The sequence below is a fragment of the Grus americana genome, chromosome 2 (assembly GCF_028858705.1).
Source record: "Grus americana isolate bGruAme1 chromosome 2, bGruAme1.mat, whole genome shotgun sequence".
NCBI classification, from domain to species: domain Eukaryota; kingdom Metazoa; phylum Chordata; class Aves; order Gruiformes; family Gruidae; genus Grus; species Grus americana.
The window spans coordinates 20,485,966-20,509,700 of NC_072853.1; the positions used below are offsets into that span (position 1 = coordinate 20,485,966).

At 38.7% G+C, this 23,735-nt stretch overlaps 1 protein-coding gene across 2 annotated transcripts in view; it reads left to right on the plus strand.

Moving 5' to 3' along the window:
• ANGPT1 (angiopoietin 1) overlaps nt 1–23,735 on the plus strand; it is a 169,211-nt gene that overhangs the window by 25,037 nt on the left and 120,439 nt on the right. The window lies entirely within an intron of this gene.

Sequence of the window (23,735 nt, forward strand, 5' to 3'; positions counted from 1 at the left end):
GACTGCATACAAGAGTAAATGGAAGGACCAGTGATAGTATTAAGATCATCCTCCTTTTGAACATATTCTTACGGTTCTGACTGCGTTTGAAAGGGAATTACATTCTTCTAATTAACAAAAAATTTTCCTAAACAGCGATAACACCTTATCTCTTATAATTTGCTAATCAAAAACATCTACTAACTTTGTGATCTTTCCAATGATTTAAAAAGACCTACTTAAGTACCTTACTCAGTCTGATCTCTATGCTGGTAAGGTGTGACATAGAAGATGGAGGACCAAATGTCCTCCTGCTGAGAAGGTGCTTCAGGCCTCATACTTCATGTTAGAGTGTTGTATTCATGGCATTTATTTATAAAGACTAAGAAAGTGTCAACAAAGCTTTCAGAGAATCATGGAATCATAGAATGGTTTGGGCTGGAAGGGACCTTAAAGATCATCTAGTTCCAACCCCCCTGCCATGGGCAGGGACACCCTCCACTAGACCACGTTGCCCAAAGCTTCATCCAACCTGGTCTTAAACACTTCCAGGGATGGGGCATCCACAACTTCTCTGGGCAACCTGTGCCAGTGCCTCACCACTCTAACAGTAAAGAATTTCTTCCTAACATCTAATCTAAATCGACCCTCCTTCAGCTTAAACCCATTACCCCTTGTCCTGTCACTACACCCCCTCATAAACAGTCCCTCACCAGCTTTCCTGTAGGCCCCTTCAGGTACTGGTAAGCCGCAATTAGATGACCCCGGAGCCACCTTTTCTCCAGGCTGAACAGCCCCAACTCTCTCAGCCTGTCCTCATAGGAGAGGTGCTCCAGCCCTCTGATCAGCTTTGTGGGCCTCCTCTGGACTCGCTCCAACAGCTCCATGTCCTTCTTATGTTAGGTGGCCCCAGAGCTGGACGCAGTACTCCAGGTGGGGTCTCACAAGAGTGGAGTAGAGGGGCAGGATCACCTCCCTCGACCTGCTGGTCACACCTCTTTTGATGCAGCCCAGGACACAGTTGGCTTTCTGGCCTGCAAGCGCACACGGCCGGCTCATGTTGAGCTTCTCATGAATCAATACCCCCAAGTCCTTCTCCTTGGGGCTGCTCTCAATCCATTCCCCGCCCAGCCTGTATTTGTGCTTGGGATTGCTCTGACCCACGTGCAGGACCTTGCACTTGGCCTTGTTGAACTTCATGTGGTTCGCACGGGCCCACCTCTGCAGCCTGTCAAGGTCCCTCTGGACGGCATCCCTTCCCTCCAGCATGTCGACCACTCCACTCAGCTTGGTGTCATTGGCAAACTTGCTGAGGGTGCACTCAATCCCAGCTTTGGCATATAATAGAATATATAAAGCCTAATTACAGTTTTTTAATATTTCTGGATGTCTTTGGTGAAAAGTACGTATTTGGGCTCCTGATGCCCTGTATATAAAGGCACACCTTTTCAACTCATGATTCAAGCTATCTAAACACCACAAAGAGGTGAAACACATTTCTGTACTATACTATTTCCTGATAAATAATAAGTACCATGTCTCAAGTGCTAGAACATAGGCTCAGTCTCTGAGTTGAGACATTATTCTCAAGGCTATGTCTTCATACCCTCAGCACTTAGGATGCAGATGCCTAAATACCTTATTAGATATGAATCTAAATTAATATCGTGTTCATGATTACAGAGCTAATTTGGCAGTTAGAGAAGAAAACAGCAAATAAAGAGTGGAAAACAAAAAGGGAAATGAAGGGAGCATCAAGTAAAACCTAAAAATAGTTACTAATGATATAATTTTTGTAAATTTTTTTGTAAAACTTCGTTCATTTGTTCTTTCTTAGAAAAATATTATTTTATTCAGGTCAGGTCTCACTTCTGCCTGCTTTACAGAATATTGCAAAACACATAATCAGCAAAAGTTACACAAGCAAAATAGCAATCCCAAATATTCCTGAGAGTTTACTTTGTGCTGAATGTCTACATTAATAGGTGTCAAACTATCTGATTATCATTAATTGGACTTTTAGAAAAGTTTACAATTTCAGAGGACCTGGCTAGGAATTCTTTGCATTATTGACAAAGTTTGTGTTCTGCTTTCTGTCAGTTGAAATAAACAGCTAGAAAATGTGTTTCTCTGCAGCCGATTTCTGTATTATGTTAAGGAACATTAAAGGGAGAGCATTAATTTGAGGAGATTCTTTTATAAATTTTGTTCAGTAACTCTCCAAAGTCTGACAGTTAAATCTGATTTTTGTCTTGACCTTATTAGAAAAAAAAAAAGAATTCTCTATAAGTTTTTATTTTTGTATAATGCTAATATGAATGGGAATAGAGATTATTTAATATAGATGATACATAAACAGCTAAAAGTGAGGTAAGGACATGAGTAACCATGACTAGATATGACTGCTAAGGAAAATAAACTCAGGTTTTTGGGGGAAGCTCATTGTAGGGTGTTATATAAATAAACAGCAATAATAAACTTATCTGTTTTTCAGAATGACATAGATAAAATGCATTTCCTTTTCTCTTATGTTACAGCGGGAAATATTCTGTCACAATGAACCATACCCTAGCTGAATCTTTCTTAAAAGCTAATAAATGACTACCCTTTTTCTTAAGTGGCTCATTTTTAAACATAAACCAGAATGTCCTCACACAAAACTTCTGTCTTTTAAAGTTTAGTTTGCACCACTCTTGCAGGATTTGAACACAGGAAACACATTTAAATTTATGTAATGGAAGAATATAACACTGTAGGTCACACAGATTGGCTCATATTAATTTACAGGTCACTAGTCATGACCTGTCAGTTAAGGAGTCAGAATATTTTCCATTATAAACCTCCCTTGAAGTTGCTCTTCCCTTTTCTGTCATTCATAAATTAATCCACATGTATCACAGATGTTTATGCAGATTCACTGATATTTTTGAAAAATATAAGTTTTATTTTTAGATAACGTTCAAACAATATAATAATTGGTTTTCAGTTAAAAGTATGTTGTTCATGTGCCCCTGGTAGATTTGCCTAAGGAGCAGATTCATTCTTGGGGTTGCCTCCTCTGGGCATATCCCCTAAAGCACCAGGCCACCCAGTCAGTTCTGGGCTGTGAGACAGGTGTGCTCCACGCGTGCTCCACAGTCCCAGTCTCCTGCTGATGTTCCCACTGGGCGACCGTGTTGGAGACAAGGACACACAGTGTGTTCACAGGGAGGGCAGCAGAGCAAAGGGTACTAACCCCTGGCAGGGGGAATCTGTGCTCGAGGGCTCCACGAGAGAGGTGTAGTCAATGTGTGTCTTCATGCTCCTCATATTGCTGCTGCTGTGGTACAGGAAAAGTGATAGACGCAAACCACAGATGACGGGTTAGACAAGAAATAGAATGGTTCAAGTTGTTGAGTTGTTTTGGCAGGCTAAATGAATCAAAATTCAAGAAACTGTTTTAGTGGCTCTGAAGGGATTGGCTTTGTTCGCTTGTTTCTCCAAAATAGTAAATAAATGTAAATAATATTATAATGCAGTTTCACACTATTACGCTGTCACTTGTAAATGCAGAAGACTAGATTCATTGACCTGGGATTCTCCTTCCATTTGGTAATGTCAAGATTTATGAAGGATGATGGGTTTTGGCATCGTTCAACTTTTGCTTGGAGAAAAAAAATGGAAGAGAGTAGTTTTGCCCTGAGGACAGAGATTTAAAAGTGGATATCCCTTGCTTTATGACTAAGAGTGTCACAGGCTCTTATGTGACTCATTCCCAGGAAAAAAAAAAAAAGTGAAATTAAATAAATATAAATTAATCCCTATAAATTTTTTGGTCTCTCTAGGTCTGAAAAATATCAAGGAAATACAAAGTAATAATTCATTTCATGTTATATTCTTGAATGCATCAATTGAGTCGGGTCAGATCACACTTCTTCTATGTGTGTGTTCAGAAAAAAAGAAGTTATAGTTTTAGGCCAAAAAGTGGAAATTTATTGTTTTAAAATAACATAAACATCAAAGCTTTTGAGAGTAATAATATTTCAGTTCTGAAATAATCAAAGTTTTTTACTTGGCTGATTTTTCTGCTCAGCTGAGGGATGCTGCAAGCTTTTATATAGGCTAACTCTTGGATAACACCGACATGATACTAATTCTTCTAAAAACATTGAGTTAACTATATCACTGCTACCTAAGATTCATGTTCATATGAATTTAATGAAACATGGATATAATAGTTCATACTGAACCTATATATGCTACCTACTTAGAATAGTGGTTGAACACTCTCATCTAAAAAGAACAAACTGCTTTCTTGTTCATATGTAACAGATCTCTCAATCAGTTAGCTCTACTTATGCTAAATATTCTATTACATCCTCAATTTTGGCCAGTACACCAAAATCTATTGCCCTTGCAAATATGCTCGTAGGTCACATCCATTTGCAAACTTAAATGGGATGCCATATTAAACTGTGGACTTTATTTTTAAAAAGTAGGAGTATGAATCAGTACTTAAAATAATTTTAATTGAAATTGCAGATTGTATTCATTATCTCTAATTATTCCATGATAGGAATTTTCCATAATAAAAGGGTACAAAGCTCTCAAAAATTTCTCATGTATTGTTGCTGACCCAAACACAAGCAAGCAAGACTGTTCATATTATGATCTCAATTAGTGATCGACAGTGAATGTACATTTTTTGGGGAAAAAAAAAATCCATCATATACATAAAACTTTGTTTGCAATTGAGAAAATTTCAATCAAATTCTAATGTTTGGACTCTGAACAGAGGTAATGTCATAGTTTAACCCCAGCCAGCAACGAAGGACCACACAGTCACTCGCTCACACCCCTCCCAAGTGGGTGGGAGAGAGAATCAGAAGAGTAAAAGAGAGAAAACTCCTGGGCTGAGATAAAGACAGGTTAATAGCTACAGCAAAAGCCGTGCACACAAGCAAAGCAAGACAAGGAATTCATTCCCCACTTCCCATGGGCAGGCAGGTGCTCAGCCATCTCCAGGAAAGCGGGGCTCCATCACGGGTAATGGTTACTTGGGAAGACAAACACCATCATTCTGAATGTCCCGCCCTCCTTGTCCTTCCCCCAACTTTATATGCTGAGCATGACATCATATGGTATGGAATATAGAATCATAAAATAGAATCATAGAATGGTTTGGACTGGAAGGGACCTTAAAGATCATCTAGTTCCAACCCCCCTGCCATGGGCAGGGACACCCTCCACTAGACCACGTTGCCCAAAGCCTCATCCAACCTGGTCTTAAACACTTCCAGGGATGGGGCCTCCACAACCTCTCTGGGCAATCTGTGCCAGTGCCTCCCCACTCTAACAGTAAAGAATTTCTTTCTAACATCTAATCTAAATCGACCCTCCTTCAGCTTGAGTCCATTCCCCCTTGTCCTGTCACTACACTCCCTCATAAACAGTCCCTCACCAGCTTTCCTGTAGGCCCCTTCAGGTACTGGGAAGCCACAATTAGATCTCCCCGGAGCTGCCTTTTCTCCAGGCTGAACAGCCCCAACTCTCTCAGCCTGTCCTCATAGGAGAGGTGCTCCAGCCCTCTGATCAGCTTTGTGGGCCTCCTCTGGACTCGCTCCAACAGCTCCATGTCTCTCCTGTACTGGGGCCCCCAGAGCTGGATGCAGTACTCCAGGTGGGGTCTCACCAGAGCAGAGTAGAGGGGCAGGATCACCTCCCTCAACCTGCTGGTCACACCTCTTTTGATGCAGCCCAGGACACGGTTGGCTTTCTGGGCTGCAGGTGCACAGTGCCGGCTCATGTTGAGCTTCTCATCAATCAATACCCCCAAGTCCTTCTCCTCAGGGCTGCTCTCAATCCATTCTCTGCCCAGCCTATAGCTGTGCTTGGGATTGTGCCGACCCATGTGCAGGACCTTGCACTTGGCCTTGTTGAACTTCATGCGGTTCGCACGGGCCCACCTCTGCAGCCTGTCAAGGTCCCTCTGGATGGCATCCCTTCCCTCCAGTGTGTTGACCACCCCACACAGCTTGGTGTTGTCAGCAAACTTGCTGAGGGTGCACTCAATTCCACTGTCCATGTCGCCGACAAGGATGTTGAACAGTGCTGGTCCCAGTACAGACCCCTGAGGAACACCACTCGCATTTTGTGTCAGCTGTCCCGGCTGTGTCCCCTCCCAACTCCTTGTGCACCCCCATCCTACTCACTGGTGGGGTGGGGTGAGGAGCAGAAAAGGCCTTGGCTCTGTGTAAGCACTGCTCAGCAGGAACGAAAACATCCCTGGGTTATCAATTCTGTTTTCAGCACAAATCCAAAACGCAGCCCCTTAGCAGCTACTGTGAAGAAAATTAACTGTATCCTAGCCAAAACCAGTAGAGGTGGACACAAAATGCATTATTACTCCTTGCTTTCACGTATCAAGATCTCAAAAATGCAATTACAGCAATCTCTTTCATTAAAAAAAAGTAAACTTTAATAACAAACATACTTTTGACAAGATTTATAATCATACTTGTTAGAACAGAAAACAGTAATATAAATCACTTTTCCTATACAAATTTTAATAAGCATTACAAGAATTTAGGAGTGTTTAACAGCAGAGGGCATTCTAATTTTCTAGGAAGGTAGTAAAAGGACTTCTTAATTTAAAAAAATACTGTGAAAGTCATATATAGAAAGAAAAATATTAATACAAGGGAAAATCTCACAATAAAATAAGATCTACATACATTTTAAGCAGACTATCATTATTGTTTTATGTGTTCTGAAATTGAAGAAAAATCACTAATATTTCATGCTTTTAGGGTACAAATATTTGTTCATATTGAACCTGTTTTGGACATATTTATGAATGTGTGCATGCATTCATGCATGTATTTATGTATATGTATGCCTTTTATGTTTCGGTCTGTGAAAAAACGTTGAAGTACTTGTCATAGTCAATATAAATATACTCATGTGAAGTTGAAAGGAAATACATATTTACATACAGTTAATCTAAATAAATTTCCTTTCAACTTCACAGTTATGAGACGCACAATTGAGTATACCACTTTGGAATACCTCCGTGCATGATTTAAGTATTTAATTTTTTTTCTACTATGGATATAGACCTGCCATTCTCTTTCAGGCAAGTTCACACTGAAATCAGAAGTGTAGTCTGAGCAAGTGTTTTAGGTTTAAGCATTTTATTGAGAAATAGCTGTCAATAATCCCCTTTTCAAAGAAAGACTGTGCTCTGAAACAGTTTCTGCATTGCATTCTGCTAATTTATTGTTTTTAAACTTACACTTAAAAACACATTTATGAGAACATAATTTAGAAATGAACATCTGGAAGCTCAGAACAGATGCAGTTTGAGAGTTAGGTGGCTGGAGAAACGCTTCCCATCTACTGGTGCTCAGCATTATATTGAATTTGCTTCCTGGCGCAGGAATGTGAGGCAGTGCAATGGCTTTCATATGTTTACAAATGGTGCATGAAAAGCATCACCGTTCAGCATTGTTTGAGTAAGTTAGAGCCACAGGTTGTATACTCAGCATGGATTTTTCCTGTCACGAGAGAGGATAAGCTCATCAGGTCCATTAGGTCAGAGGTTGAATAGGAAAGGCAAGAGACCATGCAAGAGTTCCCACCACTATGCCCTACTTGTAAATAAATAAAAGACTTCAGTCTCCACCGCTATCAAGTCTTCTCTTTTCAGAAACACTTAATTCAGCAGCACCAATAGGCTTTTTTTTTTTTCTTTTTTCTTTTTTTTTCTTCCTTAAAAGATAAAAGGACACCTACAGATCTTATTCTGTTTGCCTGGGCCTGTCTGCCTTTCTTTACCATTTGTGATGATTGATTGCTTCTGTGTTTCATCAATTAAAAATGTTTTAGAGTGCAAAGTCTTCAGCATGTTTAATAGAGTCTGGTTAAGTAAACATCCTCCACCAAAGCAGCACAAGTAGAGCTTAAAATAAATACTGCTACTGTGCCAAGTTCATAATTGCTTGCACATTTAGCACTTTACCACGTCCTAAGCATAACCATAAAGTAAAGAGCTTTGTGTACTTACTGTAGCTGTCATGAAACTATAGCCATGTAAGTATTGCAGGGTATTTACATTTTTGAAATATTTGATTTCCCAGTTTATATCATGTATCGAATTTGTTTCAAAGTACCAAAAACTGAGCCTGAAGATGAGCAGTGGCCAGACTTTGTCAACAAACTAGCCATGCAAGTGCTTTGACACTCATTTCTTTCTGCCAATAGAATAAATTTTCAAGGATACAGCGTGAAAGGATCCAATACATCTGTCATCCTAGTGTTACCAGCTTTATTTTTCATCTGTGATTTTATTTCAAGACAGGTAAAATCTATTGTAGTTAGGTGACAGATACCTGTTACACCCAAGAAAACTGATGTTGACAACAAACACATCACTGAAAAGCTTTACATTCAATTATATTTGGGGGATATGAATATTTAAGAAAAATCTTTTATACAGAGTAATTTAGGCATTAAAGTCAATGTAAGTTAAAAAAAAGGAAAATATTTATACTAGAAAAATATATAAATTGTAGAAGTTACATAAATGTAATTGGAAGTAGACATATATAAATGGAATGCCTATGGCTACATGCTTCTGGAATATCTGCCAGGATGCTCAAGTATTTATCTGTCATCTGTGCATCACTTTTTTTTTTTCCCTAAAAATTTCTCACGTACCGTCTTCTCTATCACTGCTTTCTTTTTCAATCTGGTTGTCTAGAGTGAGGATACCTTTTTTCTACCATTGCTGAGAAATGTGGTAAAAACCAGGAAAGTAGAAAGAAGTTCTGAAGAAAAGATAGCTGAAGTGCTTCCGTGCTAAATTTAGCTTTAGCTTAAATCTTGAGTTCCAGTTTTTCCATCTACAGCCTGTTCCACCTTCCATGTCTCTTTTGTTTTTCTTCCACTACTCCTTTGGGCCTGGGAAATTTCAAGCCTGTTCATATGCTTAATAAATGATAAAAAATAAAAATTAATAGTTATATTATTAGATAGTCACTAGAGCTTTTATGTCCTGTGTAACCTTTTTCAGATTTGAAAAGTTCCCACACTTCACACTGGAATTGAAAATACAAGATAGCCATATGTGTATGAATGAGAAATCAACTATTTAAAATACAGATTATTGTAAGAATTCCTACTGATTATATTTGCGACATGTTTGACCAAGCCATTGGCAAGCAGAGTGTTCTTGTTTTGAATTCCAAACAATAAGATTGCTATATTAGGCAATCTTCTTTAATATACACAAAATACCAAATTTGAGGTTTGTTTAAGCATGCAATAACCATTCACAAAACTTAAAACTAGGTCAGGAAAAGTTTTTGTATTTCATAAGCCTGTATGCATTTGGTTGAAATCATGTCACAATACTTCCAGACAATTGTTATATTGTGCTAGCAAAAGGAAGTACTGCATTATTGAGAAAAAAATTAGTCTTTTAATTGACTACTTCAATTAAAAAACCACATTAAATGTTGCAGTTTCAAGCTGTGCAATGATACAGTGCGTTTGCTTGAAGACAGCACAGCACTGCAACTACCCAAAAAAATGAGTAGCACAACCACGTTATTCACGCAACAGAAAAAAACTAAAGCATTAGAGAGAAAGGAAACTTTAACAAAAAGTTTCACTTAACAGTTCAGTTCATCAATTTACTTTGATAACAGATTGAAAAGTATATTTAATTACGTACCATTTATGGTTCAAGAACATGAGAATGAATATCTGATCTAGAAGGGGAGATTTCTGAAGGAAATATTATCCTTCTGTGAAGGGGATGTATTGAAAGCGTTTTGTTTTATTTTTAAGAGAGCTAATTACTCTGGAGAAGAAAGAGAGACTTATCCAAGATAAGATAGCAAGTAATCTCTTAGTCTGGATATTTTCCTGATATGGATCCAAGTGCTGGTTTTAGGATACTCTTTCCTTCTTTCTTTCTGTGTTTGGGTTTGGTTTTTTTGTTGTTAGTTTCTTTTGTTTTCTTTTTATTTCTCATCTCTTCTCTCTCCTCAGCATATGTGAGCATAGGCTGTGGGTATATAAGATAACATTAAATAGTCACCTAAAGATGTATTAGAAATGGTACCATAATGTACTTATCTAAAATGGATTATGTGGCTAAACTGTGGAAACAGTTTAGATTATAAAATTGAAAACATCCCAGGAAAAAAGGAAACTTTGAATTCAAAGGTAGTTTAGTATAAAAGTTTCAGTTACTTCATTCTAAAGTCACAGGTCTCTTCTCTGCTACCATGGATCTGCTTGAAGACTACTGCTCCAGTTTGTCAATGACTTTCTTGTACTGGAGAACCTAAATTGGGATGCAGGGCTCCAGAGATGTCTCGTGAGTCCCAAATAGTTCAGGGCCTTTTGCATCTAAGTGCCAAACAGGGAGGAAGCCTCTCAGCCTACAGACTATGCTCTTTTAATGCCCTTGTGGCTGGCCTTCACTGCTGCAAGGGTACCCTCTTTCTCAGCTTCACCAGGACCCCCAGGGCCTCCTCTGCAGAGCTGCTCCACAGCCAGTTGACCTCCATCATGCAGTAACGTACTGGGTTGTTCCCTCTGGGGTGAATGATTTTGTACCCACTGATGTTGAACTTTATTAGGTTTCCATCAGCCCCTTTCTCCAACCTGCTGGAACAGCAGTCCTGCCCTCCCACATATCAACTGCTCCCTGAGTTTGGTGTCATCTGAAAATGTGCTAAGGATGCATTTGACTTCTTTTTACGAGATGATAATTAAGACATCAAGCAGTATTGGCCTCCAGTATGGACCCTGAGGAGCAGCACTTGCAGCTATCCATCAGCTAGATTTTAGCTGAAGCAGACTAGCCAGTTTTTCGCACACCTCTTGGCCCACCTATCCGGTTCCCGCCTCCCCAGTGCGGCTACTGGGAGGAGAGGCTGAAAGTCTTGCTAAGTCAAGGTACATGGTACCTGCTGCTGTCCCCTCATCCCCCCAGCCAACCGTGCCATCATGAGAGGCAAGCAGAAGAGATAAGTGTCACCTGATCTGACTGAGGCCTCGTTACAGCAATCCGTAAACTATGTATTATCTGTTTTGTTTTCTGTTTCTTCTTTAGTATGTAAACATCCGTAGCATGCTACTAATAATTTTAAAATATTAAAATAAGTTACTAATATAAATGATTAAACATTGGTTGTTACACACTTTGCAAATATTCAGCTTTAGGAAATAGTTGGATACACACCAGCATCGTCAACGGGCCACTGATACAATTTTGCTGCATTCAGACTGTCCCTTGAATTCTCATAAAGTTCTTGGTCAAAGCCCCCCAGCACTTAGGTCACTTCAATCCCTAATTCTAAAAATCCAACATCTCTTCTTGAAACAAAGTCCAAAGTCAGTGCTGCATTATTTGCCTGTCAAAAGATCTAATGCTTTAAAATCAAGGGACTGAATACAAATTAGGACTATTTTTTCATCTAAGTCAAACTGCCAGTAGTCAGGGGATCTAGGGAGACTGAAGAATGCAACTTCCAGAACTTTTGTGTCCCACCATCTGAGATGTGCCGGGATGCTTTTTAGGTACAAAATATGACAGATTATGATGAAGCAGGGTGAGGCAAAGGTACCTTAAAAATCCTTTCACAACTAAAGTTGTTGAGTCCATTGGCTGAAGGGTACTTACAGCTTTGTTTTAACTTTCCACAGATAATTGCACATATACAATTGCAACAATGTTGTATTTTTATCAGGGGTTTATTCTATGGTGAAGGAAATATTCTGAACTTTTAAAAAATCTTACATTGAAAAGCCAATATGAAATCAAATATCCACATACAAATGAATTCTATAATAATTTCATCTCCTCTATGGGCAGACAAAATGCTCCTTTGTTTTTCACAGCTGACTGTGTCACAATAAATGTTCCAACTTTCTCAATGAGTTAAGAAAATTCCATTTTTCCGCCTATCAAAACGCCACGGTACCATACCTTCTCCTCTGAGAGGGAGCAGAACGGTCCTCATGACACCCCTGCTCAGGAAGAACAGCATCGTTTTTGCTGTGCTATGGAGGGAATGATAGCTTAAGTGACTTTCTGAAGGACACAGGAAATCTGTGGTAAGGCAGAAAACGGAATCCCAATATCATGAAACTCTAGACAGCAGTGTTAACCACCAGACCACCAAAGCTCAGGCCTGAGGCACACTCTGCTGAGAGAAAAAAAGTCAGACTAGATGTTTCAAATTGAAAGTGGTGGGACTTCCAATCCTTTCCACAGTTACTCCCCAGCAGAGTTGCACCGGACCTCACGCATTGGCTGACTGTAAAAACAAGGTCTGAAGGATATACAGTAAGGGTCATCACAGGTGACTGTCTCATGCGAGCTGGGACAGCAAGGAGAGGACTTTCTGGGCAGCACTGCACTTTGTGCCAGCTTTCAGGTGTGCTGTCATCAGAGTTTCTGTGTCAGTAAGAGAACATTTAAAAAAATAGTTGCAAACCCCTCTCATCAGAGTTGCATGTGACATTCGCAGACCACACCAAGGGGAACAAAAAACAAAAAAATTAACCTACAAGTCTTCAAAGACTTTTTTTGAATAGCCTGCGTAGCATGCAGTTGTGGACTGGGTGGCACAGGAGAGGTTGGTGGCTCTCCTGTGTGGTTTCTAGCAGTGACAAGTGTGGTAGTCATGGGGTCACCCGAGAAGAGCACTGACCAGGGACAGCGGGCTGTGAACCACACCTCGCACCCTCTCACCACAGCTGGATGGCTGGGTAGGATGGAAAAATTGTTAGTTATCTTGATTAATGCATTAACTCTGGATAAGGGGGGGACAAGAAGGTTGAGACTGTTCAGACACACGAAGTTAACAGAGGACAAGTAAGAAACAGCAAGAGGGTGTCCAAAGTTTCTTTTGCAGGGCAAGGTTAGTCCATCTTACACTCTTCTGTTGGCCAGTTATGGAATTAATGCTTGCCTTTAAAATCTGTTACATTTAGTGCATACTTATAATAATCACAGCAGCTAATATGCTACTGTTGGAGTGAATGTCAGATATGCTTAAAATAAGCATGGAGGTTGTGTGGGGTTATTTTGGTTGGGGGTTTGGGTTGGTATTTTTATTTAAGAAATGCTGCAAATAAGTGGTTTGCAAATTGTCAGAAAGCTTGACATGAATGAATAGTAAACTCACTCTTCTGTTAGTAAATTCTAACACTAATTAAGAGGAGGATTCTTTTATTTCACAGTATTACTTCATAATTAAAGGATAAGAATTGGCATGTAGAGGACTGCAGTTTCCAGTGTTACTTGCTCCAGTCTAACTGTAAAAATCTCTTTTCTTTGTCTTTTTTTCCCCTAGAAAGCCTAATTTCTTGGAATTACCATATTATGAAAAAATATTTCCTTTCATGTAGAAACAAAATTAACTGACTAGTCACTCATATTTCAGGGGGAAAAGTATGGAATGCAACCTGCATTTACTAGAGAATAAGAAGAAAAATCCAAAAAGAAAATCAATCAGTGAAAATTTACCTTCATTTTAAATTCTTTTTTTTTTTTTTTTTTCAGATAAGAATTCATAATGTTTCAGTGACATTTGTAAATCTGCAAAAAGCTGAAAAGGAATCACTGAAATACCTTGTTTTCCTGCATATAATTATCACAAGTATATGAAATTTTCTAATGCCAAATTTGGAAGTACTCTAATATTTCAGATGCCACAGTGTGATAATGTTGTAATTCAAATGTCTGTGTCCCTACGGAGTTTTCTTCCATAGCATCTCCAGGACAACAGTTTTTCAAACTCTTAAGTTGGATTTTGGGAAAAGTCATAATAAGAATGTGAAAATCTGTTCTAAAGTTCCTCATTAGTACTCCAGTTTCCTGGAAGACTTGTGCCTTATATATCGTAGAATCATAGAAGGGTTTATATGCAGAATCATGCTGGAAATCATTTGTCTAACTGATGTTTTAGAGCAAGAACATTTCCAGATGGACCCTGATCTGCATTCCCCTACCTCCACTCTATTTTCTTTGAAAATAAACTTCCGAAGTGGAGGCTCTGATTCAGCAGGAAATTCAGTGGTTAAATTAGAGGTACTCTTTGTAAAGAGAAGACTACACCCATAGGTGGTCAGGCTTACATTTTAGGGTGAAACTGGACTGTCCTTTTGGAAATACAAATAAAAGAATAAGAGAACACTGAAACACCTAAATAGCATTTTGATGGGTGGGGTTTTGTCCCACTACATAAAATTAGTTAGAGGCTAATCAAAATATCAACAAGTTAATCACTTCTCTTTCCTTCTCATCAGAAAGGTTTGATGAAATTGCAGTGAGAGAGATGCTTGACAGACTTAGTGACATTAGGCTTAGGAACCTGACAAAGGTTAAACAGCTTTTGTGAAGTGCAATTGCTAAAAGGTAACAGAATAAAATCCCCAAGTTACACATTTTAATTTCAGTCACAGGAGAAGATACGAAGTGACAAATTTATCCGTACTTTGGTATTTAGCTGTGGTACATAAAAAACAAAGGAAAAAAAATGCTTTGGTCTCAATGCGGGCAAATACCTTGAAGAAAGAGTTTGGAATCTGATTGCAGATCAAATTTCATAGCTAGATCATTCCTTTGGTCCTTTTCAGTCATAAATGTAAGGACAGAAAGCACTCAAACTCCATGGCTGTATTTGAATTTTGAAGCTTGGCACCATTTCTGACAGTTGCCAGTACCAGATGTTTCTGAAGACGGTCTTTATTTATTTTTAACTCTGTTGATAGGAGCCATCTGCTTCCCAAATATCTGAGCTAAAGAATGACTGTAATGTATATTTAATAATTAACTGGTAATGAGCTGAGCTGAGCAACTTTATAATTGAGTAAGCTTTTGTAAATCTATTCTCTTCTTTCACTTACCTAACAGGATTTAAAACTTTTGGGATTTGCAAAGCACAGTGTTTTTCAATGTTTTCCAGTGGATGAGGACCTTTGTATACTGATGTGAAGCTAACTTTTCTTTGATACTTTTCACCAACTGCTTAGACAAAGGCTATGAACTGAAAAATCAGCAGAATATACCTTATAAATACTGCCAAAAGTATATTCTGAACCAAAAGTATATTCAGTACAGATAAAATGTCATTTAAACCCTGTAAAAGACACAGGTGAATCAGAGTAAAGTAGAATCAAGTTAATCTTTGGTAAAATTGCTTTCTAAGATTTTTTTGCCTTTGCCCGCCCGTAGGGTGTAGAGTTTGACTCAATGATAAAATAAGCCAGTCCTATTAACAAATGTTCCTGTTCAAAGAAAATAATGGAAGGTTATGGAATTTCTCATACAAATCTTAAGCAGGCACCCTGATCCCAATTTTCTCTCTGTTGATGACAAAGATTTTTTTGCCTTTGATGATAGTTCTTATGGATTTTGGCCAGTCCAGCTCACTGTTAAGTATCACTGATGAACTATGATTTATAGTGGAATGTCAGCACCAACTTTGAAAACATGAATGTTCTTTTCTTCAGAATTGCTCTGAAAATCCCTTGAGAAGAGGAGAACTGTCTGGCCCTTCCATTTCCAGTCTGAGCAGGAAGTTCAGGGGAACAAGAAAGCTAGAATAATACCAGAATATTTGTACAAAGTTAAAGCTGAATCTGGAGTGAAATCAAGTGTATGCTTTCTTCTTTTTCTTTATTAATTAAGCGTGTAATGCTTATCAGCAGATGATTTTATCCTGTTGCTTTGGTCACATCTTAAGGTTGCCACAAAGCCCTCCTCTGTAATGAGAACATGACTCCAAATATTTTCTGCCTTTATGGTCTGCACACCATGGAAGCGTCATGTGGATTTATTGTACCCTGAGAAGACCACCTGAGAAGCTGGCCTTGGGAGATATGGCTAATCTCTGAACTCCCCAGTGTGCTAGATTAGACACCCAAACCACAGCATGTACATTGACCTGCGTCATATTCTCCTTCTTCTGTGCCCATCCTGGCCTCACGTCCCCAATCCCTGCTGCTTTTAGAGTCATAGTGGAGAGTGCAACTTTTACTCTGCTATGAAGTGCAGAGAAAATAAAGGCACCTTATACAGAACAATTATTTTTAAGCACCTTACTGCCCCATATTTAACCATATGTATTACCATATGATATCTAAAGGAAAACATGAACAGTTAAACTACTACGGTACTTAGCATCCCTCTTTTGTCTCTAGAGTAGTCAATGACTAACAGTCCTGTTTCTTAATCTTTACTCAGAAAGACATTTCCATTGACTTCTGGCTGATGCCAGATTGAATTTTATAGCTAAATCTTTTCTGTGTATTAGAACTTCAGTTTTACAGAAGGACAGAAATGCTCAATCTCCAATAATGTCTTCGAATTGTGCAGGTTGGCAGATTCCTAAAGCAATTTTACCTGCCTCGGTATGAAAGGAAAACAGGGAGGGTGGGTGAGAATTAATAACTGCAATTTATCAGCTCTGTACAGTAGGATCAAGGAAATGTATGGAGTGAAATCAAGATAGACTTACATTTGTGCACAAAACCGTAAAGCAGTGGCACACAAGGAATTTCTCAGTGTGATGTACCTTTTGGCAAAGCTAGCTCTGAAAAGAGCTCTGCATGGGGCTCATTAAAATTCTGTAGTCATGGTCCACAAACAGAGCAGGACACACAATGAATAAAGGTCTGTACAAACATGGAGTTTTGGGGAAAATCAGATTGCTTTGTTATACCTGATGGTTCAGTCTTGAAACCCATACGCTCAGTAGTATTCCTATTGGCTTCAATTGCATAACCAGCTAAAGAAAAATCAGTTCTGCAGACTCATCAAAAAACCCACCAGTCCGAATATACAACATGTATTCACTCCTTCTTCACCCTGTTGTCTCAGTATGGCTAAGCATATGTATGGTTCTCTTCTTCTTCTCTTTTTTTTTTTTTTTTAATCGAAAATATACAATGGCATGTGAGGATGATTTTGTATGATATTATTTGAAATTTTTATGTAAAGAAATAGGGTAGGATATTTTTGCTCACAACCTGACAGCAAAACATTGAATTTTCCAAAATTTAACAGACTTTAAGACCTGAGAGGAACAGTTAGCTAGAACTCCTTCATAACGTAAATAGCTCCTGTACAAACCCATAGACTGCACTTGAATTGGACCATATTTTCTAGAAGAAAATCTAAGGTGAAATACCGATCCTGCCTTCTCACAGACATAAACAGCTAGTGGGAAGTGGAGAATCAAGTTCTGGGGTTTTTTTGTTTATCTTAATTCAAGGTAAAATCTGTCCTTAATTATAGTTTATGAACACTAATGTGTACAATAAAATGGTAAATGCTATACAGCACCGTTCTTACAAAAAAAATTATTTCCTTACAACTAACGTATAACAGTTGCTCCAGAAAGTCGAATCCTGTCCTCCTTTCTCAGGCAGCACCCCCCTTCATTAGCTTCATCTGGATTTTATCTGAATAAAGAACTGCAGGATCTGATCCCATGGACTGCGGATGAAATAAATTTAACAGGATAACTCATTAAGAAAACAAGTCAAAAGGAATTTTTCTGTTTGTAGTGTGAGAGATGTTGACAGCAGCTAACCTTACCAGCAAGCTTGTTGCTTCTATGTAAACCTGTTCTCTTTGATTTTTGAGATATGTTGCCAAAGAACTTTGGCAGAGTCTATATTTGCCACTGCTGATCCCTTTTAACGAGGTTTGTGGGTCATTTGAAAGCTGCAAAGCAAAGTGAGACTTTTTGCGTTTTGCCAATTTCATTATGCTTTGGCTGGTAGTTAAGGGTCATTTCCAAAAACCTAATGGACATTTTTATTAGGTTTCTACAGGGGTACTACTTACTTTCTTTTCCTGGCAGATTTCCATGTTCTCTGTGACTAATGCAACCTCTATTGTTATTTGACAAGAGGGAAAAAAAGACAATTTTTTTCATTCCCTAAGGAAAGAAGCTGTCAGCTACCAGAAGAATAAAGACTTCAGTGTTTACCTTTCCACACAGCCCAATGACTGCACAGAGGCAACAGGAGATTTTTAATGTATTGAATGAAAGAATACGCAAAATGGCATCAATGGGCTGAAAAAGTAAACAATTTGCATATTTCTTCCTGTCAGTCCACCTTTTCTTCAGTGGCATATTGCTATGGAAACAAGGGAAGATCACGTTAAGATGGCTATTAGCATTTCAATCAAAAAATGGTCACCTTCATGGAAGGTTGCTATGTCATCTGGATGCACTAAAGCGAATGCCAAAGTGATTCAGAGTGCCTAGGGTGCCCGGCTATTTATTGCTCTCAGGCCTGACCTTATGTACGTCCCAAGGCAGAACTGCCAGTGGAACCCAAAGGGCGTTTTGGCCGAGTGAAGAATGAAGGGTCGCGCTGCTGGGAGCCAGTTGTCTGCTCAGTGCCTGACCTTAGCAACTGGCTTGGATGTTAGACAGACGTATTCGAGTGGGAAATCTCAGCTCCCTGATCGCAGGATAGCTCTGCCAGCATGGCATTTTGTCCCCTCCACAGAAAGGGAGTGGGAGGATTTTCATAATACTGGGATCCTTATTAACACTTGGGGTTTTCGCCTGGAACTCTCCTTTCTCAGAGGAAGTGCAGAGGACAGAATTTCTTGCTTTTCTCTGTGCATCTCACGCCCAGGCTCAGACTGACTCCATTTCGGCAACTGCTCGTGTAATTATCCTCTACTTTATAGGATGTTCTTCAGGTATCTTACCCCTCAGCCGGACTAGCTGGGATATATATTTTGCTTTTTTGGAAATGAATGATAGTTTTGCTGTATGCATCCATGCGGGACCAGACACACTATTCAGGAGAGGAAGCAGGGCAGAAAGAGTGTGATGTTCTGTATTTACATTCCAGTGAGAGTAGAATTTTTGTAAGGATTTGACCCTAGCAATTTCTGCATAGGCATGCAAAGCAGGGGGTCAGAAGGCTTTCCCTTCTCCTCATTTCCCTAGCACAGTAGCACAAATGAAGCATTTATGGTCCCCTCAAGCTCCCGTAAGGTGGCCCAACCTTTTTCTTGTCACTTGGACTGAATGTCACTGGAGAGGATCGCACGGCACATGCTGACGCATGCCGCTGCAGATGTACTTCCTCAGCAGATTTGGGACGTCTGGCAGGTCAGTGGCTCCAGTTCCTCCTGCCGGGCTCTGCAGCGGCCCCTCCCCACCCCTCAAAGGGCAGTTCAACAGAAAGCAGCATTTTTCATCAGATATCAGATATCTTCATCTTCAGACCGGTTTTTCTCAGTGAACATTTCTACGTTTCTCAAAGATTTCTATGTACCAATCCTCCTTCGGACACGGTTCCATCAGCACAAGCTGGGAAATTTGCCCAAGCAAGTTCTGAAAGGCTGCGCGAGCCACGCGTGACTCTGCGGCCAGAGCTGCCGCGCTGCCTGCCAGGGCTGATCCCGGCAGACTAATACGAGATAGCGCTGTGTCCCTCATGCACTGAAAGAATAAAGCTGGTGCACATTTAAAGTTTCCAAGGGCCTGAACACAAAGACATAGCTGGTGATTCTTATACGTAGATGTGTAACATTTTCTTATATATATTCTCATACATATATACATGTCTTTGCATTTGTTGAGCTTCAGAAAGATTATGCTGTATTAACAAAACCTTGTTATCCCATCTTTCATTTAAAGGCCTTTAGGATATGTCTTGATTTGTCATAATGATGTTATGTCTCAATGTCAGAGGTTAATATATGCATTTTTAAATGCCCAAATTAACCATTTTTTAAAGTTGTAGATCTTGCTGGACTTATCATTTTAGCTCAAGGGAATAGATAAAATAGGCATGTAAATTAATTTCTGTCATTTTTTCATACATACTTATCAAACACTAGTGTGTAAATTGTCAAGAAACTTATACTGAATTTAAATTAAAGATATTTCATGGATCATTTTCATAGTGTTTAGCTTGTTACAACATCTAATGTGTTACAGAAGCACAGTTAACATTTCTTTAATGGACTTTGTTAAGTTTAGGAACTCTCAGCATTTACCTCATGGTGTTTTGACACTCCAGGAGTTCCAGTATGCTGTGCAGGCAAGGAACAAAACTCACTCGAGCATTGTGGACTCCTGTGGGGATTAGAAATGTCTTGGTTTGTCTGTCCTAGTTAATCTCTTTCTTATTTCTGACTACCTAGCTCTCTGCAACATCTTTACAGTATGGAGCTATGAGGCTCCTTCAGATCCTCATTTTCTGCATGTTCGTGTTAATTTGTTACCTTTTGATGCCAATATTATTTTAACAATAATTAGTTTTAGCTATATCAGGACAGTTTGAATCTTATGGCAAAATGTGAGATAAGTCTGTGCCATCTGGGAGTTTGGAGCCCAGTTGTTTGATCCTCTGATAATGATCTTTGTAAAACAGTGCAATGCATCCAGATTATTTTGTTATTGTTATTCAATTGCATTGATTTTATAGAACTGACAAGTGATGAAAGAATACATTTCATCAATCCAGTGCACCAGCCAGATTTCCCTGCCAGCCACTGTGTTAATATCCCATACTTTCTGTTCAGAGATCGTATTTAGATTGGCACATTATTAGTGCACTCTCACCACTATGGGACCATTAACGTATTGCTGTCATCTCTGCTTTCTGAAAGGAAGGACCTGTCTTAGCTGCATGTGATGAGTAAGATAGGGTCCAACCTGCATTTATTTAACTGACACTGTATGAACCAGAGACCTGATGATTAAGTTTACTCCTCTGTAAAATGAGAATGATGGCATTTTCTTACTTTCAAAAGGTGTTGCATAGATAAATACACGTGAGATAAGAAAATAATGGGGCCAGAGTTTGAAGAAGCTAAACTGATGGTGCAGGAATAAACAAACATAAGGAGGTTCGGAGGCATTTTTGTTTAAATAATACAGTACAGTTTGACTGAAAGTGTTTGGCAAATAAAATATGAAATAAAATGATTTAAAACAATACAGTTTGCCTCAGCTTTCCAAAAAAGAAGCACACAGATTTGAGGGCGGTTGGATTTGCAAAGACATTTATGCACTCTCCCTAATACCACCCTTCCAAAAATATATAGGTAATGCCACTTATCTGAAGAATAGAATGCCTATATTGAAAAATCATCTCTGTCTACATAAAAAAAGTGGTTTAAGCTACCTTAACACCTTCAGGTGTCTATCTAAGAGGTATGGCTCAGCACCCAGAATATTCAATGGCTAAAGCCTCTAACTTTCTCCCACTGAAACTGAATTATTTCAGTTTGCTAACCATAAAAATACCCCCAAAAAACAACAACAAAAAACCCCACCAAACAAAAGTCCAAACTTTAAATAGATGAATTTGAAATTAATGAATCCACCAAAAATACAAATCAGTTTCCCAAACCATTGTCTGTGGAAGTGACTGTTTAAATGAGATACTGTCATACTGCCCTTGGAGTGATTTTCTGCTAATGAGAATGAGAATGAAAACCACCCAGACTGAAGTCTTTTGCAGTATATGTGTCAGAGAGAAAGAAACAGTTCTCAGGATAGTCACTGTAGATCCGATGGCCAACTAATGGCAGGTGTTTAAGTGATTATGTTTTTAATAGGCTGCCAACCTGACCTGGCCTCTGAAGGGTGCTGTGCTTGGTACACTACAGTAGTGTCTCTCTTTACTCTTTCTGAATAATGCGGAGTTTCAGGCATCTTCAGAGTTACAACACTGGACTGCAAACTTACAAGTGGTGTAATTTAGATATAAAATTCCTCCCCTCTGAGTAAGCAAAAAAAAAAATATCTGGTACAAAAAGCAGAGATGTATCTACCTTGAGAACCTCCACAACTCTGTAATCATCACTATAACAACACCTAAGTGTCTCTGGACCATTGGCACAATTTCTGTCAGGTAGGCAGTTGCAAGCCCTATTTCAAAGAAAGAAAATTAAGTTACAGGATGGGTTAATTGATTTTACCAATTAAAAAAAAAAATCATCTAAACCAGGAATGGGATCCAGCTCTCTATTATCTCAGATTTGCTCCTGACCACTTAGATAATTTTTTGTGCCTTTGGGCTCAATACTTTCCAACAAGGCGATACTTTTCTGATGTGGTTTTTCTGCTGCTAAGGGTGGCAAAATTACATTCACAAGGATTTGGAGTGGAGAATAAATTAATTACCTGGACCTATTTGAGCTTTCTTCATGTGTGAATCCCTTCTAACTCAAGCAGTAGGAAATGGTTTTCAATCAATATTTTTAATCCATAGAAGTTTAACACTTTTCTCCTATGAGTTTGACTGAGCTGCTTACGTTTTACCTGATTGTATAATGTTACACTGAAGATTGCATTTTAGATTTCATGAACATTAATAGTTATCAATGACATTGCTGAAAGGATAGGAATTATCATAAGGAATGGATTATTGCTTGAAAATACTTCATTAGACACCTATGTGAATAAGCTAAAAATACCAAGTATTTATTTTATACAGGTTCCAGAGGGTACTGATATGGTATAATGGATCATAATTATTCTAATGCATTTTTATCAACTTTTCCAGCAAAGGACACAAATACATGGTTTCTTTAAAAGCTCAAAACCTAAAACTAAGTGGGAAGTCACTGCACATAGTAACTGTAAAAAGTAATGTGTATGTACCTATGTTGTATGCATATGTAAATAATATATAACGTAAAACTTGAAACAGGTTTAGTATGGTTCTTCCTATACATCTATACATATGCAAATATATTTTGATTTTGTGATATCCATGCATGCTAAATTGCTTTCCTCTAAATGCCGATGCTTTGTAATATATGTAACACAAGGGGAAGTAAAGAGCACTCACGATGCTATTACAAAAGTGAGAAGCTGAGTGTGGTTATTTTCAGACTTGAATTACTGCCTTTAGGTTTACACATTGGATATATATTGTAAGTGAATTTTTAAAAGAAACAGCAACGTGTTTTTTTAGTGAGCTTGCACAAGATTTTGCAATCATGTTCCAACAAACATTTATAAAAGAAATTGGAGTACAGTAGTTGAAAGATTTAAAACTTATTTGAAATTACCAGTGATGTCAAATGTAGTAAGTCCACTCAGGAAGCACTTCCCAAGTACAGATACTTTCCTAGAGAATATCAAACTTCACACAGCTGAGCTGGATAATGAAATTTACTGATATTTAGAAGTCAGTTATATTTGGAAATTTATTTGTATTGCAATGATAGAGGCAAAGAAATACAACAGCAGTTTGCAAATTTTGTTAGTGAGATACAATACTTTCATTCAAGGGAAGCAACAAACAATTTAATTTGCTTTAGACTTTCATATGCAGTGTATTGTAGAAGTAAGAATATTGCTGCCTGTAGAGTTTTGAATAACTGAACTCTCAAATGTTTTGGTCAGATCCATAATAGAATTTAAACACTGTGAATGCAATCTAGGCAACATTTAAGCACCTAGATGTAAGAAAATGGTACAGAATCTTTCACTTCTTCTCCCTTCTCAGACTACTTTGGTACTTGGAAGTAAGTAGTATTTGATGGTTAAAACACACATAAATGCTCAAGACTATGCTGCTGCCTAAGCCTCAATGACCTTGGATAAGGCAACCTTTTCAGTTTCTATTTGCAGGTGAATTTATCTGGGTATTCACACTGGGTATCCCCATACCTATGTGGACTCAGTGCAGCGGGGTTCTTGGGGCATGCCAATGGCATCGAGCTTAAGCTAAAGAATACCAGCTGCAGCCTC